Source organism: Chiloscyllium punctatum, chromosome 26, assembly GCF_047496795.1.
Source record: "Chiloscyllium punctatum isolate Juve2018m chromosome 26, sChiPun1.3, whole genome shotgun sequence".
Taxonomy (NCBI): Eukaryota; Metazoa; Chordata; class Chondrichthyes; order Orectolobiformes; family Hemiscylliidae; genus Chiloscyllium; species Chiloscyllium punctatum.
Window position 1 is genome coordinate 62,662,343 of NC_092764.1, and position 19,591 is coordinate 62,681,933.

The 19,591-nt window shown below is 42.5% G+C and overlaps 1 protein-coding gene across 1 annotated transcript in view; it reads right to left on the reverse strand.

Annotated features, from left to right (window-relative positions):
- Positions 1 to 8,965: 8,965 nt before the first annotated feature.
- LOC140496192 (adhesion G-protein coupled receptor G1-like) overlaps positions 8,966 to 19,591 on the reverse strand; it is a 53,513-nt gene continuing 42,887 nt past the window's right edge. Inside the window, exons 12-13 of the mRNA XM_072595695.1 lie at positions 13,253 to 13,509; positions 8,966 to 9,569 (exon numbers count right to left, since the gene is read on the reverse strand). The gene's annotated coding sequence lies outside the window, so the exon portion shown is untranslated. The remainder of the gene's footprint in view (positions 9,570 to 13,252; positions 13,510 to 19,591) is intronic.

Consider the following 19,591-nt stretch of genomic DNA (forward strand, 5'->3'; position numbering starts at 1 on the left):
TGGAAAAGGACATGGAAGATATAGAATGTAGGGACATAGATGGTGACATCTTGCAAAATGTCCATATTACAGAGGAGGAAGTGCTGGATGTATTGAAACATATAAAAGTGGATAAATCCCCAGGACCTGATCAGGTGTACCCTAGAACTCTGTGGGAAGCTAGGGAAGTGATAACTGGGCCTCTTACTGAGATATTTGTGCCATCAATAGCCACAGGTGAGGTGCCAGAAAACTGGAAGTTGACTAATGTGGTGCCACTGTTTAAGAAGGGTGGTAAGGACAAGCCAGGGAACTATAGATCAGTGAGCCTGACGTTGGTGGTGGACAGGTTGTTGGAGGGAATCCTGAGGAACAGGATGTACATGTATTTGGAAACGCAAGGTTACAGGTTAGATCTCATGGAATACAGGGAAAACTAGCCATTTGGATACAGAACTGGCTCAAAGGTAGAAGACAGAGGGTGGTGGTGGAGGGTTGATTTTCAGACTGGAAGCCTGTGACCAGTGGAGTGCCACAAGGATCAGTGCTGGGTCCTCTACTTTTGGTCATTTATATAAATGATCTGGATGCAAGCATAAGAGGTATGGTTAGTAAGTTTGCAGATGACACCAAAATTGGAGGTGTGGTGGACAGTGAAGAAGGTTACCTCAGATAACAACAGGATCTTGACCAGATAGGGCTGAGAAGTGGCAGATGGAGTTTAATTTAAATAAATGCAAGGTGTTGCATTTTGGGAGAGTAAATCTTAGCAGGACTTAGACATTTAATGGTAAGGTCCTAGGGAGTGTTGCTGAACAAAAAGACCTTGGAGTGCAGGTTCATAGCTCCTTGAAAGTGGAGTCGCAGGTAGATAGGATAGTGAAGAAGGTATTTGGTATGCTTTCCTTTATTGGTCAGAGTATTGAGTACAGGAGTTGGTGGGTCATGTTGTGGCTGTACAGGTCAATTTTAGGCCAATTTTAGAATATTGCGTGCAATTCTGGTCTCCTTCCTAACAGAAAGATGTTGTGAAACTTTAAAGGGTTCAGAAAAGATTTACAAGGTGCTGCCAGGGTTGGAGGATTTAAGCTATAGGGAGAGGCTGAATAGGCTGGGGCTGTTTTCCCTGGAGCGTTGGAGACTGAGGGGTGATCTTATAGAGGTTTACAAAATTATGAAGGGCATGGATCGGATAAATAGGCAAAGTCTTTTCACTGGGGTCGGAGAGTCCAGATCCAAATGGCATAGGTTTAGGGTGAGAGGGGAAAGATATAAAAGAGACGTAAGAGACAACTTTTTCGTACAGAGGGTGGTACATGTATGGAATGAGCTGCCAGAGGATGTAGTGGAGGCTGGTACAATTACAACATTTAAAAGGCATTTGGATGGGTATATGAATAGGAAGGGTTTGGACGGATATGAGCTGGGTGCTGGCAGGTGGGACTAGATTGAGTTCGGATATCTGGTTGGCCTGGATGGGCTGGACCGAAAGGTCTGTTTCCATGCTGTACATCTCTATGACTCTAAGTCAAAGGAGAAGCTAACGGTCTGGCTGGGAGGTTGAATGGCTGTTAATGGGGAGGATTAGTATCCCTTCCTTTGTTTGTCCAACTGTTCGTCTCTCAATTTGGGCTCTATCCCCAGCTATCATCTATTCCTTACACCTCCCTGCATTCCCCCACCCCACCCCACAACCACCCTACCTCTGCATATAAACTTTCCGAGCTACCATTGAGCTACCTTCTGAGGAAGGGTCACTCGACCAGATTTCTCTCCAGAGATGCTGCCAGACTTGCTGAGCTTTCAGAATGTTAAATCTGTTTCTCTCTCCACTGATGCTGCCAGAACAGCTGAGTTCCTCCAGCACTTCCTGCTTTTATTCAGATCTTTGCTCTTATTGACCATGTTTAATATATACTTCAGCCTTTTAAACTTGATTTGTTATTTTTTAAAGAGAATCAATTGGCTGATATGGGAAGGAGAGTTTAAGCTTCCTGTAAACATTGTTATTCATGAGATCAGCTCACTGTGGTGCACCTCATTTCTCCTTAGTCCCTCTTGCTGTCCCGAAGTACTATATGTTGCTGCTAGAACCTGCTTGAGTCCCAGCCACGTCTGCCTTTCTGTGATGTGTGGGCTACATTCTTTGTTCCAGTCCTACTTGGGGACATGATCCCACAACACTTTCTCCAGTACATTGATGGCTGTACACTGCTCTTGCTCTCAGTTGGACAGTATCCTTATTTGACTTTTATTTCCACTCTGCTCTCACCTTCACACAGTCTGCCTCTGACTTTTTCCCTTTGTTTCTTATTTTCTCCATTTCAATTTCTGGAGTAGATGATTAACTAACATTATTACAAACCCATTCCTGACACCCTATGTCTGGCGAGGTCACTGTTCTAGTCTCCAGTTTCTCCACATTCTCATAATGCGACCTTCCAAATCAGTGCCCTTTAGCTTTGTCCTCCCTTTTCCTTAACTCCTGTTCTGATAGGCCCTTTAACTGAGGTATTTTTAAACATTATTTCATATGATGTGGGCGTGGAGCAAGACCAGCACTTGCTATCCATCTCCAGTTACCAATGAACGGGTCCTGGTGAGATGCCTTCTCGAAGGGCTGCAACCCATCCTGATGGTGTTTGCAACAGAGTTCCAGGCTTTTGATGTTATTTTAGTGATGAAGCCAGCAATATAGGGCAAAGGCCTGCTTCGTCTCCTGTGGTACTTCAGGGAGATCGGGAACATTTCACCAAACAGGAAGTGACTGCTGCAAAAGGTATTGGGTCAAAAAGGATTACCAGTGGAGATCAGTCTGTTAGTGGAGAAGAAGCAGTCTGTCATGGGATCCCCATGGAGACAGATGTGTTAGTCACTGGTTCCTTTGTAATTATTCCTCACTAGTCAACACCCCCACTTGTAGCTATTGCTATCAGCTAATATATAGTATCTCATTATAGTCTTACAGTCATAGATTCGATACAGTCGAGACATTGAATATCCACCCCTAGCCATGCATCTCAGAATTTCAGATACTTCTATCAGGTTGCCCCTCAGCCTCCGATGCTCCATTGCAGATAATCCAAGTTTGTCTACTCTCCCCTTATAACTAATACACTCCAATCTTGGCAACATTTTGGTGTTTTGCACTCTCTCCAAAACTCCCATATCCTTCGTCTATGTGGCCAATAGAATGACATACAATGTTCCAAATGTGGCCTAACAAAGGTTTTATGCAGCTGCAATAAGACTTCCTAACTTTTCTCCTCAATGCCCTGGTTACTGAAGGTAATCCTGCCATATCCCTTCTTTACTCACCTTATCCAATTATGTTGCACTATCTTCAGCTGCTTCATCACTGACCTTCCTGCCAAAAGTGGGGATGTTCACCAATGATTGTATGATGTTCAGCACCATTCACAAAGCCTCAGATACTGAAGCAGTCCATATTCAAATGCAACAAGATTTTGACAATATCTGGGCTTGGGCTGACAAGTGACAAGGAATATTTGTGCCACAGATATGCCAGGCAATGACCATCTCTAATACAAGATGATCTAACTAATGCCTCTAGACATTCAATGGTATAAACATTATTGGCAGTGAGTAATTCACCTCCTGACTCACCAAAGCCTGTCCACCATCTGCAGGACCCAAGTCAGGAGTGTGATGGAATGCTCCCCACTTGCTGAGGAGCTTGAATGGTTTCAGCTCCAAAAACACTCAAGAAGCTTAACAACACCTGGGACAAAACAGCCCACGTGATTGGCACTACATCAACAAGCATCCACTCCCTCCACCTCCGACGCTCAGTAGCAGCAGCGTGTACCATCATCAAGATGCACTGAAGAAATTGACCAAAGATTCTTAGACAGCACATTCAAAACCCATGATCACTTAGATCTAGAAGGACAAGGGCAGCAGGTACATGGGAACATCAGCATTTGCATGTGCCTCTCCTAGCCACTCACCATCCTAACTTGGAAGTATATCCCTGTTCCATCACTGCTGCGTGTATACTTAACACCCAGAGTGTCCCCACTCCATTTGCTGCCTCTTTCGAAGGGTGAAGAAACCCTTCACTGTTGAACTGATCTCCCTCTAGAAATGCAGCTTTCACATCAGTGGGTCTACAAGTCTGATCTGACAAACAAGCCAAGAAAATATTCAACACTGCTGTGGGTGAATCTACTCTCATATCTTGATCCTCAAGTTTCTCTTAAAAACCATCTGCCACTAGCCTGGCTTTAGGCTGAGATATTCAATCAGAAAGCACTTTTTCATTGTGTATCCATATCTGTGATAGAGCTGGTTGTCCCCAATCTGACCACTCTCTTTCCATCTCGAATTCTGTCCAGCTCTGACTGCTTCTATTAATTTGCCTTCTAGTTTGTAAGAGCTGCCAATCCTATGGGCTTCTGCTCCTGGTCTGTGCTACATTCCTTGACCTTGTTAAAGGTTACTCTCTGTCTTGCCTCCTATCTCCTTCTTGACTGCTCCTGTTTGACTTCCTCTCTTTCCTGTAGATTCCTTTCAATGGGTCTAGATCAGTTTCTCGGGGTATGTTCACTCCCAGAGTCACTGTCTGAGTTTACACTGCAATTCCCTGCCTTTCAATATTGTAGTTCAATGCTAACAATCTATGGACCTAATCACTTGCCCCTCATTCTCCATAATCAACCAACTGATAACAGTTGTATTTCACCATTGACTAGCCCCTTCTGGTAAATATTTGACTTTATTACCTCCTTATATCTATAGTCCTTGTGACTGATGAACATACTGCCCACCAGACCTGATATGTCCATGGGACAAACTATCGATTACAACAGTTTGATCTGCGTATTTGGGTAGGAGTAGTACATGGTTACTCATTACCTTCCATAGCTCCTTTAGAATCTGTAAAGTTCTAAATCAAGTAGATTTAGATTGTACCCAACCAGTCTGGTTCCCATGCTGTATAATTATTATTTTTCAGTCTTTACCAAAAGTCCCTATTCCGTCACTGTTGCTGGGTCAAAATCCTGAAATTCCCACCCTAAGGGAATTGTGGGTCAACCCACAGCATGTGGACTGCAACAGTTCGAGAGGCAGCTCACCGCCACTGTCTCAATGGGGCAACTAGGGACAGGCAATAAATGCTGGCCAGCCAGTGATGCCGATGCCCCATGAGTGTACAATAAAGGAGCAGGTCAAAGACTGGGGGCATGGCTGGGCTTTAAGAATGATACCAGTGCCAGAAATCCCAGGATGTCCAAGCAGTGGTGAATACTACTGCCTTTGGCAAGAGGGAAGATCGCAGGAACAGGGCCCAACACAGGCAATGAGGCAAGTTGGGGAGAATTGAAGGAGACATTGTGCCAAACCATCCATGTAGCTCACCTCAATGGTTACTTTGCCAATTTCTGATGAAATTCAGCCGATGGTTTATTATAAAAGGTAAGGGCTTAAAAGAGTAGATAGGCTTAGAATTCATGCTTGGCAAAGGCTGCAAAATAATAATTATACAGCATGGGAACCAGACTGGTTGGGTACACGCTTCAAGGTTACTCGATATAGAAATTTGCAGATTCTGAAGGAGCTATGGAAAGTAATAAGGAACCAGGTACTTCCCATACCCAAATATGCAGATAAGCATAAATTGTGATGGACTTTTAAAATGTTCTACAATCTCCACTGAAACACTACAGCCCAATTCCTATTATAATGCTTCTTGCTGTACCATGGGCATGTTTATACATGGGGCTGTCAGGTAGATGGGAACAAAATAGATAATTCAAACAAATGGCCTGAGTTTAAAAACAGCACTGAGTTTAAAATTATAATAAGAAATCTCCTGAGTTATTGAAAATAATCAAAGCAATGATGCAATTTCAAGTTTTAATCTGCATTTTAATATGTAATTAATAAAACAATAAAGCATTCAAATCTCATAAAATGCAATAAGATTCTTCAAACAAAATTGACAGGCAAGATTCAATGATAGCTTCATTAAAAAGTCAGTGTTTCTCACAAAATAGTGTGGTAGCAAAATAATCATTTAATACATGAAGGTGAAACAGATTTTTGTGCAGAGACCACAATAAACAGCCAGAATATTGTGGATTTACTGAAACAAAGGAATTTTGAGTGAACGGTAACTGAGCGATCAGATCTTCCCCTCTACGGTTTTATACACGCCTATTGATGTATTGTATTGACGCGAATTCCAACACAATCATTGACCTTCCATCCTGAAGATAATTTTGATCAGGAAAAACATCGCTTGACTTATTGATGCATAGTATTGATCCCAGATGATGAGATTTTTCATGTGATGAGAATACAAGGCAGCGGGGAACACGACTGGTTTTTACAGACCATCACAAGGTTTTCAGGGTGACACCACATTGACTCCACATACATTTATATAAGGAACTTGTTTGCATTTGGTAGCAGATGCGACATGAAAGATTACTGTACAGACTCTAGAGTGTGCAGTATGGGGTAACATCTTAGCAGGGATAGAGAACTGGTTAGCTCACAGGAAATAGAGAGTCAGGGTAAATGAGTCATTTTACAATTGTCACATTGTAATTATTGGGGTGTCACAGGGATCAGTACAGGGGCTTCAATCATTCACAGTCTTTATAAATGATTCAAGAAAGGGATTGAACCTGGTTAGTATTTTCACTGATGACACAAAGGTAATGAAGAGAGTAAACTGTGCTGAATAGATAGGGAGTATGGAAAGGGATATAGAGAGGGAAAATGAATGGGGAAGAAAGTGGCATGTGGTGTATAATGTAGGAAATGTGAACTAGCTTACTTTGGCAGGAAGAAATGTAAACAGAGAAATTGAACAACATTGTGGCCCAGAGGGATTTGGCTGATCTGATTTGTGAATCATAAAAGGCTGGTGTTCAGGAACAGGAAATCATCAGGAGGACAAATGGGCAATGGCATTTATTGCAAGAGGAGTCCAGTGTAAAAGTATTAAAGTGTGAAACCAGTGAATCCACATCTGGAGCCTGAAGTACTGCCGACAGTTTTACTCTCATGTCTTAGAAAGGATCTGATTCCATTTGAAGCAATTCAGAGCAGATTCAGCACTGATTCCTGCGATGAAGGGAATGTCTTATGGGGAAAGATTGGACAGATTGGGCTTGTATTCATTGAAATTGAGATGAGTGAGCAGTAATCTTATTGAAAAGGATAAAGTCCTGAGGGGGCTTGATAAAGTGGATAAATAAAGGCTGTTAAACTTTCCGGGAAAATTTAAAACCAAGGCCACAGATTGAAAATACATGGTCTTTGATTTAAAAGAAAAACAGGGAGAAATATTTTCTCTGACATGATTGTAAGTAAGTTGAATCCTGTTCCACAAACAAGCGAGGAGACAGTTATTGACAATGTGTAAGGTTGTGTTAGCTCCTTTATTAACAAAAAGAGGAGACAGAGTTATTGACAATGTGTAAGACTGTGTTAGCATCTTTATTAACAAAAAGAGGAGACAGAGTTATTGATGATGTTTAAGATTGTGTGAGCATCTTTATTAACAAAGTAGTCAAAGGTAATGGAGTAAATTGGAAAGGAGAACTGAAAACATGATCAGATCAGCAATTATCTCAACAAATTGTTGAATAGGCTTGTTGGGCTGAATGGCCTACTCTTTCCCCTTATTTGTTTGATCCTATGTCTCCATGGTCACATGTATGAGGTATTTTATGTTGACCAATAATAAGCAGACATTAACCATTCTATAATGAATGTTGTTATGCTGTTGTATTGCTCTTATTGGCATCTGGGATCCAACCAACTGACATTTCTCTGCACCGAACTTCCTCTGTCATCTGTCCATCCATTCCACCAACCAGACTATGTCCGTTTTAAATTCTCTACTATCCTCCTCACTTATAGCTCACCACACTTCCACGTTTTGTATCAGTTACAAACCTTTGAAACTGTGCCCTGAACACACAGGTTTGGTCATTGATATACATTGAGCCTAGAGTGCCAACACACCCCTGACAATTCTCAACAATAGGACACTCCAACCTTTCTATTCACTGAACCGCTCCTGTTTCCTCTCATTCAGCTGATTCCATAGCACATTGCTATTCCACAAAATGACAACTTTGCTTACAAGTCTATGTGCACCATTGTATCACATGATTTCTGGAAGTCCATGTAAACCACACAAACCACATTGTGTTCATCAAACTTCACTCTAATCTCTTCAAAACCTTCAAGTTATTAAGTCCAGTTTTCCCTTAAGAAATCCATTTTGCTTTTCTTCAAATGAGGCATATTTGTCCATGTCAAAAAGTGTGGTGTTAGAAAAGCACAGTCGGTCAGGCAGCATCTGAGGATCAGGAGAGTTGACATTTTGAGCATAAGCTCTTCATCAGGAACTGCCTGATCTCCAGCATCACTTTCTCCGTATTTGTCCATGTGACTATTAATTTGAGCTCATATTATCATTTCTCAAAGATATTCCACCACTAAAGTTAAACTAACTGGTTTGTAGTTGCTGATTAACCTAAGAACATTAATAGGTATTCATAAACAAATAAAAACTATAAGCTAGGTTTCAAGCCAATCATTGCAATCATTAACATTCTTAAAAATTATCAAATAAGACAATGTTTTATCATAGCAATTCCAATTGATAAACTCATCAGTGACAATTGATCTAATAACAATTAGATGATCAATCACACTAAAACTTCCGAATAAAAATGTCACAAGGTTTTCGCAGGACATTGGTCCCTAGTTACAGTGAGAGAGGAAGAAACATGATTAAAAATTAAATACAAATCAAATCAAAGCAAGATGTAAATGTTCAAAATGATCATATTCTGTGATTCAACATCATAAAGATCAACTTTCTCAGAAATAGATTTTGGATATGAACGATCATTTTAAAGGACATTCTCTTTATGTATGTTTGTTATTTTGCATTAAAATATTTGTGAAACTCTAACAGAACATGATATCTGGTGGGTTCTGAACTTATCAAAAAAGAAGCTGTGATCCTCAATAGAATGACATCGACTCTGCAGCACAAAACAGGCCATTCAGCCCAATGGGGCTGTGTCACTGATTATGCTGCACATGAGCCTCCCTCATTTCATCTTTCTCTCACTGGTTTGGGGTATGGCTCCAACATTCTTGGACAATGCCTGACAGCTTCTGTATCAGGCTCAGCTGAAACAGCCTGAATACTGTTTGGAATCAATTGGTGGGAAATCTGTGCACATGGAAGGGGAGACTCTCTTTGATCTTTGGTCTTTCCAGTGCACAGCTTCAGGGGTGCACCAGGAATTCAGGTACAGAGGCCACATCCCTTTCTATCTGTGATGGAAAGTTATGGGGCCCTCGCAGAATTCCCTGAATACGTCCCTGGTGTGCTGCTCTGTGCTGGGAAATTTGCTCTGTGCTGGGAAATGTGCTGGGAAATGAGAGATGAAAGTTTAACATTGTGAGTCAGAAACAGATGGCAGCACATTACAACTGTCTTCAACAGTTGGTTGTAGTTTTACTTGTCTCGCTGACTGTGCTACTGGGTGATCGTGTTAACATGCAGTACCACAGGAATATGAAAAACCCTGCAAGCAAAACAAACTATTTCAGGAATTTGTTTCGGTGTTTACATCAAGTATGTTAAACATTAATAAATATATTTTAAGATTATTCATTAAAGAACTAGATATTTAATTGTGAGATGGCCAACATTAGTTTGATGATCCAGAACAAGGCATATTGATCCTTGAATGAATGTAAATTGGTAGATTATTTTTAGTGTTTATGTAATTGATTTATTATTCTCCATATCAAGAATGGTGGTCTGATGAATTTCTCCCTCCTCTCTATCAATGACATGGTACAAAGAAAATTAGAACAGCAGTAGACATTCGGCCCATCAAACCTGTTCCATCATTCATTCTGACCATGACTGATTGTCCAACTCAATGCTCTATTCCTGCTTTCCCCCCACATCCTCTGTTCACTCGAGTCCCAAGTGCTATATCCAACTCCTTCTTGAAATTAGACGATGTTTTGGCCTCGACTGCTTTCTGTGATTCTGAATCCCACAGCCTCAGCTCTCTCTGGGTGAAGTTATTTCTCCTCATCTCAGTCCGAAATGGTTTCCCCTGTATCATTAGACTGTGATTCCTGGTTCTGGACTCCCCCACCATTGGGAACATCCTTCCTGCATCAATCTGTCAAGTCCGATTAGAATTCTATAACATTTCTTAATCGTCCTGACTGGCCCAGGCTTGGCCAGTTTTACACTCTCCTGGCGCAGGATCACAAGACTTCAACTTAATGTCCATCACTAGGAGAGTTTGAGCACTTGATAAGTGGGGAAATGATCAATGGTCCAATGTTCATAATAGACAGAGATGAACCCCTTCCTAAAAACACTCAGGAAAGTTCAATCACAGGGGTGATCACTCAGAGAAAAGTCATCCCTGCAGGTAGAATGGACAGAATCTACAAGGATCTGCTCCTCCAATCACCTCCAATCAGCAGTGACAGTGGCATAGAAACAGCCTCTGATTGTCGGAACTTAGAGAAGGTGAGTGGCAGCAATGAGCAAAGCTTTTGAGATGGAGAAAGTAAGGACCCTGATGTTGGAGATGTCGAGGCTACAGACTATAGGAGGGACAAGAGACAGGGTGAGAGTGGAGCCCTGGAGCAAGGTTGCTAGATGGGGGAGGGGTGGGGAGTGTGCTGTGAGGCTGGGGAGGGAGAAGTGAGGACAGCTGCAGGGAGTGAGACCTGGGGACAGAAAGTTGCAAATGGGAGAAAAATGCTGTAACCATGGGAGAAGGTGTGCAAAGGGCGAGAGAGACTGCAAAGAGAGAATTCGCTGCAAAGGATAGAAGAATCTACACAGGGGAGAGACTTTCACAAAGGGGAGAGAGTGGCTGTAATCGGGAGCAAACAGAAAGCTGAATGAGGTCAGGAGCTGCAAATAGGGGGAAAGAGGTGATGAATGCTAGTGAAATGAAGCCTCTGTTAATTGTGTAATTCAATATTAGAACACAGAACATAGAACACTACAGCACAGTACAGGCCCTTCAGCCCACGATGTTGTGCCGAGCATTTATCTTAACCTAAGATCAACCCAACCTCCACACCCCTCAGTTTACTGCCATCCATGTGCTTGTCCAACAGTCGCTTAAACATCCCTAATGTCTCTGACTCTACTACCACCACTGGCAGTGCATTCCACGCACCCACCACTGTCTGTACAAAAAAAACCTCCCTCTGATATCTCACCCTTCCTCCAATCACCTGAAAATTATGACCCTTCATGACAGCCATTACTGCCCCAGGGAAAGGTCTCTAACTATCTACTCTATCTATGTCTCCCATTCCCTTGTATACCTCTATCAAGTCACCTCTCTCTCTTCCTCTCTCCAGTGTGAAAAGCCCAAGCTCACTCAACCTCTCTTTATAAAACAAGCCCTCCAATCCAGGCAGCATCCTGGTAAATCTCCTCTGTACCCTCTCTAAAGCATCTACATCCTTCCCCTAATGAGGCGACCAGAACGGGACACAATATTCCAAATGTGGTCGAGTCAGGGTTCTGTAGAGCTGCAGCAAAACCTCCTCACTCTTAAACTCAATCCTCCTGTTAATGAAAGCCAAAACACCATATGCCTTCTTAACAACCCAATCAACTTGGTGGCCACTTGAGGGATCTATGTCCATGGACACCCAAGATCCTGCAGTTCCTCCACACCACCAAGAATCCTGTATTTAATCCTTTTTCATCATTCAAATTCTACCTTCCTAAGTAAATCATTCATATTTATCCAGGTTGAACTCCATCTGCCACTTCTCAGCCCAGCACTGCATCCTGTCAATGTCTTGTTGTAGCCCACAACAGCCCTCGTCACTATCTACGACACCACTGACCTTTGTGTCATTGGCAAACTTACTAACCCATCCTTCCACTTCTTCATCCCAGTCATTTATAAAATCCACAAAGGGCAGAAGCCCTGGGGACCCCACTGATCACAGACCTCCAGGCGGAATACTTTCCATCCACTACCACTCGCTGTCTTCTATGGGCCAGCCAACTCTGTATCCAGACAGCCAAATTTCCCTGTAATTTTCTGAATAAGCCCACCCTAGGGAACCTTATCAAATGCTTGACTGAAATCCATATGCACCACATCCACTGCCTGACCTTTGTCAACGTGTCTGGTCACATCCTCAAAGAGGTCAGTAAGGCTTGTGAGGCATGACCTACCTGACTCTGACAAAGCCATGCTGACTATCTTTAATCAAATGATGTTTTTCCAGATAGTCTTAAATCTTATCTCTTAGAATCTTTTCCAATACCTTGCTTGTAACAGATGTAAGACTGATTGGTCTGTAATTCCCAGAGGTTTCCCTATTCCCTTTCTTGAACAAAGGAACACCATTTGCCTCTCACCAATCAGCCGATATTACTCCCATGGAGAGTGAGGTTGCAAAGATCATCACTAGAGGCACAGCAATCTCATTGCTCACTTCCTGGTCCAGTCCTGGGGAATTACCTATCTTGATGCTTCCCAGAATTTCCAGCACATCCATTTCCTCAATATCAATCAGTGCAAGCCTTTTAATCTGATCCATGGGGTCTTCACTATCAACAAGGAGTCTCCCTCGTGAGTAGTGAAGCAAAAACCTCATTTAGGGCCTCCCCTACCTCTTCAGACTCCAGGCAAAGTTCCCCTCCACTGTCCCTGATCATCCTCTCTCTGATCATTCTCTTATTCCTCACGCACATACAGAACGCCTTTGGGTTTTCCCTCATCCTGCCCGCCTAGGCTTGGAGATAATCCTTGGCTACAGGATTACTGGTTAGTGAGGAAAGAATTCAAAAATGGATTGAAGATTGCTGGGAGGGAAATATTGATCAGCTGTATTTCACAAAGATTTGCTTTTATATGTTATCCTATCACGTATTACTTCAACTCATCTCACATGCAGTGAATTATCCGAGGTGCAGTGACCGTGTTTGAGACAATCATGCTCCCACTTAGCAGAGACCTCGCCAGTCCACAGCAAACATGTTTAAGGTGATGGATGTTTGATTAGAGTATGTGCCAGTATGTTTTTTTCAAAAACCATTTGTTGCTTGCTAAATTACTCTGACTAACTTAAATGGAAATGCAGTCTCCAAAATCCTAAATCCCAAATAAAATCTTAAGAGAAGCCCTCAAAACATAATATTATTTTGACCTAAAATCTCATCAATGTGAACAGTCCCGGTAATAGTCTGACTGACCTTGGAGAGGGTTGAGGATGCAGAACAGGTACATTGCAGTTACACTCTGAGGTCCATATGAGAAGAAAGCTATGCCATAGGTAATGCCCAGTAGACAGATCAAGCCGAATACAGTGATTACACTCTTTCTATCTCTCCCTTTCAATCTGAACGCCTTCACACCCACAATTAGCAGCACGATTGAGTTACTCAGGAACACAAGTGCAAAATATGCAATATTTGTAACATAATGCACTGTCCGGTTTTCTATCCAACACCTGTTGAGAGGACAGAAAAATATTTTAATTAAGATCCCAAAAATCATCCCAAGAAGAGTTTTGTGCAGAATGAGGTGATGGTGTAATATTCATCCAAATGGGGAGGTGCCCATTTCAGTTGGTCAATCCTGCTGCCACAGAGAGGGGGGTGGATGGGTCGGCTCGCTCAGTTGGCTGGCTGGCTTGTTGACGATGTGAAATGACAATAACAGCATGGGTTCAGTTCCTGCTCTGGCTCTGGTTACTATGAAAGTCTCTCCTTCTGGATACACAACAACGCAGAGTGGCTGGGCAGAGGCTGAAAGCCAAGTTCAGTACCCATAGGGATGGCCTGAACTGGGACCTTGAGTTCATGTCACACTACAGGTGACCCCACTTCACTATATACACTCACTATCTCTCTCTCTCACACACACTCCGCAGTCCCTCTGTCATGCACACGCTCTCTCTCAGAGACACACACATACAATCCCCACACTCACACTAACGCACACACCCTCTCACAGACTTATACTCCATCACACTCATGCACAGACTACCAAGGACGCACACGCACAAACGCGCACTCACGCTCATGCTCTCAGATGCACACAATGACATTTTCTCCTGCACCCCAACCCCTCCCCCCAATACACACATACACACACACACACACACAAATACACTCTCTCTCTCTCCCTCACATGCACGCACATACACATATGAGTCTCTGGAGTGAATTTGCATTTGCAGAATTGTAAAAGCAGATACATTCTATTTTGGACAAAAAGCACACAATCTGCAGGCAGTCAATCATGTAACATTTCATAAATTCCTACTTTGAAAATAGAACTAGTCTGGTTTAAGATTGGGATACAGACAGATACTAACTTCACACCTTTAATACATTGTCTGAGCTGAGATGTCACCATTTCTTTATTAAACCTTCAGTTATCTTGAAATTTGACTTGAGAAATGTTCTGGGATTTACATATTATTGAAACGAAACCTGCAACCCATTCTAAAAGATGAAAGTTAACAGCAATTCAGGTTTGTTCACTATAGAATTCCAGTTGCATGACACTGCGAGCTGTTGCTATAAATTCTGTGTCTTATGATCCTAATTAGAGAGCAACTCTGTGGTAACTTTGTCTTCACATTGAGAAACAACCTTTTCGCTCTGATTGTATCTCTTTGTATTCTATTTTAGCAGCTAGTGGTTAAGGTGTTCATTGAACATTTCTGTTTGCAGACTTTTCACAAAATCATTAACTAATTCAACAATTTGAGGATGTTTTATACTGAATAATTGAGTCTGATAATGTGTGAATTTACCATGAGTGTTAAATAAGTCAGCAATACTCTCAAAGCACTAGCTGTCTGTAAAATGTATAAAGAAGTGTTTTACCAAGTAATATAAGGCTTATTGAGATTATATTAGATTTCCTGCAGTGTGGAAACAGGACCTTCGGCCCAACAAGTCCACACCGACCCTCCGGAGGATAACCCACCTGACTCTCTCCCCTATATTTACCCCTGACTAATCCACCTAACACTACAAGCAATTTAGCATGGTCAATTCACCTAACCTGCACATCTTTGGACTGTGGGAAGAAACCGGAGCACCCGGGGAAAACTCACGCAGATACAGGGAGAACGTGCAAACTCCACACAGACAGTTGCCTGAGGCGGGAATTGAACCTGGGTCCCTGGCGCTGTGAGGCAGCAGTGCTAACCACTGAGCCACTGTGCTGCCCCATATTGGATCACAAGCTGGATTTACAATTCCATTCAAGCAGTCCCTGTTATACAGAGGTTGAGAAGGATTTGGGGTAATCCAAGATGGAGGATGGGAAAAATTTCTGCCTGTAACAGGGTGCTCCTTTTTTGAGGTATTTTAGGTGTTGGAGGTGATTTTGTCAAGTTCCAGGAACAGCAATTACTGTTTTATATGCTGTTGCAACTTTGGAGAAAAAAAAGTCAAAACAGCAGCAGTTTTATAAGGGAGAGGAACAGACAAAGGAAGCACAAGGTGAGGTCAATGCAGGGGTGAGAGCAGGAGAGAGAGGAAGAAACCCACACTGACCCAGCAGTGAACCTGCACAGTTACTGCCTTTGCTGTAGGTACAGGGAATGCTGGATCACTAAAGAAATTGTGGGCGACACGGTGGCATAGTGGTTAGCACTGCTGCCTCACAGCGCCAGAGACCCAGGTTCAAATCCCGCCTCAGGCAGACTCTCTGTGTGGAGTTTGCACATTCTCCCCATGTCTGCGTTTCCTCCCACAATCCAAAAAATGTGCAGGTTAGGGGAATTGGCCAGGCTAAATTGCCTGCAGTGTTAGGTGAAGGGGTAAACGTAGGGGAATGGGTCTGGGTGGGTGGTGCTTCGGCGGATCGGTGTGGACTTGTTGGGCCGAATGGCCTGTTTCCACACTGTAAGTAATCTAAATGGAGGGTTTGGTTAAGAAAAAGAAGGAAGTATATCTAAGGTATAGACAGGATAGATCGAGTGAATCCCTAGAAGTGTATAAAGGTTGTTGGTGTATCCTTAAGAGGGATATCAGGAGGGCAAAAAGGGGACATGAGATAGCTTTGGCAAATAGAGTTGAAGAAAACCCAAAGGGTTAATTAAGGACAAAAGGGTAACTAGGGAGAGTATAGGGCCCCTCAAAGATCAGCAAGGCGGCCTTTGTGTGGAGCTGCAGGAGATGGGGTGATTGCTGGGTCTCTTACTGAGATATTTGGATCATCAATAGCCACAGGTGATGGGTCAGAAGACTGGAGGTTGGCAAACGTGGTGCCACTGTTTAAGAAAGATGGTAAGGACAAGCCAGAGAATTCTCGATCAGGGAGCCTGACATTAGTGGTAGGCAAGGTGTTGGAGGGAATCCTGAGAGACAGGATATACATGTATATGGAAAGGCAAGGACTGATTAGGGATAATCAACATGGCTTTGTGCATGGGACATCATGTCTCACAAACTTGATTGAGTTTTTTGAAGAAGTAACAAAGAGGATTGATGAGGGCAGAGCGGTAGATGTGATCTATATGGACTTCAGTAAGGCGTTCGACAAGGTTCCCCATGGGAGACTGGTTAGTAAGGTTAGATTTCACAAAAGACAGGGAGAACTAGCCATTTGAATACAGAACTAGCTCAAAGGTAGAAGACAGAGGGTGGTGTGGAGGGTTGTTTTTCAGACTGGAGGCCTGTGACCAGTGGAGTGCCACAAGGTTTGGTGCTGGGTCCCCTGCTTTTCATCATTTATATAAATGATTTGGATGTGAGCATAAGAGGTACAGTTAGTAAGTTTGCAGCTGACACCAAAATTGGAGGTGCAGTAGATAGCAAAGAACGTTACCTCAGATTACAATGGGATCTTGATCAGTCAATGGGATAAGAAGTGGCAGATGGAGTTTAATTTAGATAAATGTGAGGTGCTGCATTTTGGGGAAGCAAATCTTAGCAGGGCTTATATACTTAATGGTAAGGTCCTAGGGAGAGTTGCTGAACAAAGAGACCTTGGAGTGCAGGTTCACAACTCCTTGAAAGTGGAGTCACATGTAGCTAGGATAGTGAAGAATTCGTTTGGTATGCTTTCTTTTATTGGTCAGAGTATTGAGTACAGGAGTTGGGAGGTCATGTTGTGATTGTATAGGACATTGGTTAGGCCGCGTTTGGAATATCATGTGCAATTCTGGTCTCCTTTCTATCGGAAAGATGTTGTGAAACTTGAAAGGGTTCAGAAAAGATTTACAAGGATGTTGCCAGTGTTGGAAGGTTTGAGCTATAAGGGGATGTTGAATGGGCTAGATCTGTTCTCCCTGGTGCAGCGGAAGGTGAGGGGTGACCTTATAGAGGTTTATAAAATCATAAGGGCCACAGATAGGATAAATAGACAAAGTCTCTTCCCTAGGGTGGGGGAGTCCAGAACTAGAGGGCATAGGTTTAGGGTGAGAGGGGAAAGATATAAAAGAGATCTAAGGGGCAATGTTTTCACGCAGAGGGTGGTACGTGTATAGAATGAGCTGCCAGAGGATGTGGTGGAGGCTGGTACAATTGCAACATTAAAAGGCATCTGGATGGGTATATGAATAAGAAGGGTTTGGAGGGATATATGCCAGGAGCTGGCAGGTGGGACTAGATTGGGTTGGGATACCTGGTTGGCATGGACGGGTTGGACCGTCATTTAGACTCTAATTTAGACTCATTTAGTCTCTGTGACTCTAAATGACAGTTGATTATCGTTGGGTAGATGCTCAAAGATCGAATGTGACATTTTGCTGGCTGCTGTTTCATCATCAGAAATGACTGGTTTATATGAAACAGTGTAATGTTTCAGGGTAAAATAGTGCACACAGGAATGTTGCGTGTGCATTAACCGTTTGTGGTGATTATCTCTGAGAGTGACTCTTGGCCTCGAGTCTCCTTTCAAACATTCCATGTTGACAAATGAGGATTCTCCAGCTCGAGTTCTTCATGGGTTAAAATATTCAGTGAGGAAATCCACATCTCAGTGCTTTTTAATTGCTCTAAAAATAGTGTTAAAAGTCAGGAGCTAAAACAAAGTGATTTCAATAAATGAAATGAATTCAACACCTCCCAAGGCATCCTGGGAAAATGAAGACTGAAGGAATGAGAAAGGAAGCTATAGACAACAATTTGCAATCTCTTATTTACACTTTTAAACAGGATTGCTAACTCTCCAATGTATTTTTGTAAATAAAACAATCAGTTGGATTTATAAATGGTCTTCAGTTGTTTATATTTTTCAGCAAAGCTGCTTCCAAGAGACAAGTGAATGAAGAGGACAAAAAGCCAAAGGAGAGATTCAGAGGGATGATTAAAAGTTTGGATATCGAGGTCGTTTTTGGTGTTTTGTGGAAAAAGGGAGTGAATTGGAGAGTCTTCAGGAGGCAATGCCAGAGAATGATGAGGCAAAAGGAGTGAGGAATGGCCCTTCTGGAGAGTTGTAGAGAGGGAAGTATTTCCAATGATATAGGGAGGGGAAAGGTCATGCAGCTTTTAAAGCAAGGATCAGAATCATAAATTGGAGAAGGAGGAAGGTCAGGAGTTTGTGTAGATCAGTGAGGACAAAGGAAAGTGGATAATTAGGACTTGGTGCAGAAGAAGAACTGACTGCAGAGTTTGTGATGAGCTGAAGGACACAGAGATGGAGAAAGATTACTGGAATAGTCGAGGCTGGAGACAACAAAGATCCTACATTGGTCGTTAGCATAATTCTTTGCACACTGGATTATCTAGTATATGCTGTCCAACTGCAGAAGCACATCTAATGTTGGACACTATGTCGTGAGTATGGGCTAATGATGTGTTCCTGAACCTATCGGCCCTGTTTATTGCAGACAGAAAGAACATGTACACCCATAGCCCATTTCAACTCAACAAAATGGGTGACTGCCATTCTTTGGTTAATTTCTCAGGGCAATGCCTTGACTAACCAGAGTCAACCATGCCTGGATTAACATTTAACCGAGGCTTCGCATGAACCATGCTCACATAAGAATTAGGAAAACAGTGGACCAATCAGTCCCTCAAACTAGCTGTGCCACTCAATAAGACCATGGGTAGACTGATTGTTAACATCAAATTGCCATTCCTGCTTCCTGCTGATAATCTTTCATTGCCTCCTCAGCAACAGTATGTCTATCATTGCCTTAACAATATTCAAGGACAATGCTTCCACCATCACTTTTGGGAGAGAATTGCAAAGTCTCACAACCCTCTGAAGGAAAAAAAAACAGCCTGTTTTAAATGGGTGCATCTGATTTTATAAATAGTGATCCCTGGTTCTAGATTCCCCATGAGAGGAAATATCCTCTTGTTATGAACTAGGCCAGACCACTCAACACATTCTTAAGCAGGCAGCCCAGACCATAACTTTGCAATTTATTTTAAGTGCACAGTGAAAATCACCCAGATTAAGTAAGCAAGTTTGAGTACCAAGTTTAAAAGAGACAAAACATTTATTCACAAAATTACACAATGAAACAGAATAAAGAACCCCTACAGAACTCAATCTACCCAAACTAGACTTAATTATGCTGTTCTGAATATACACAACAGTCCCAAAAAGCAAAT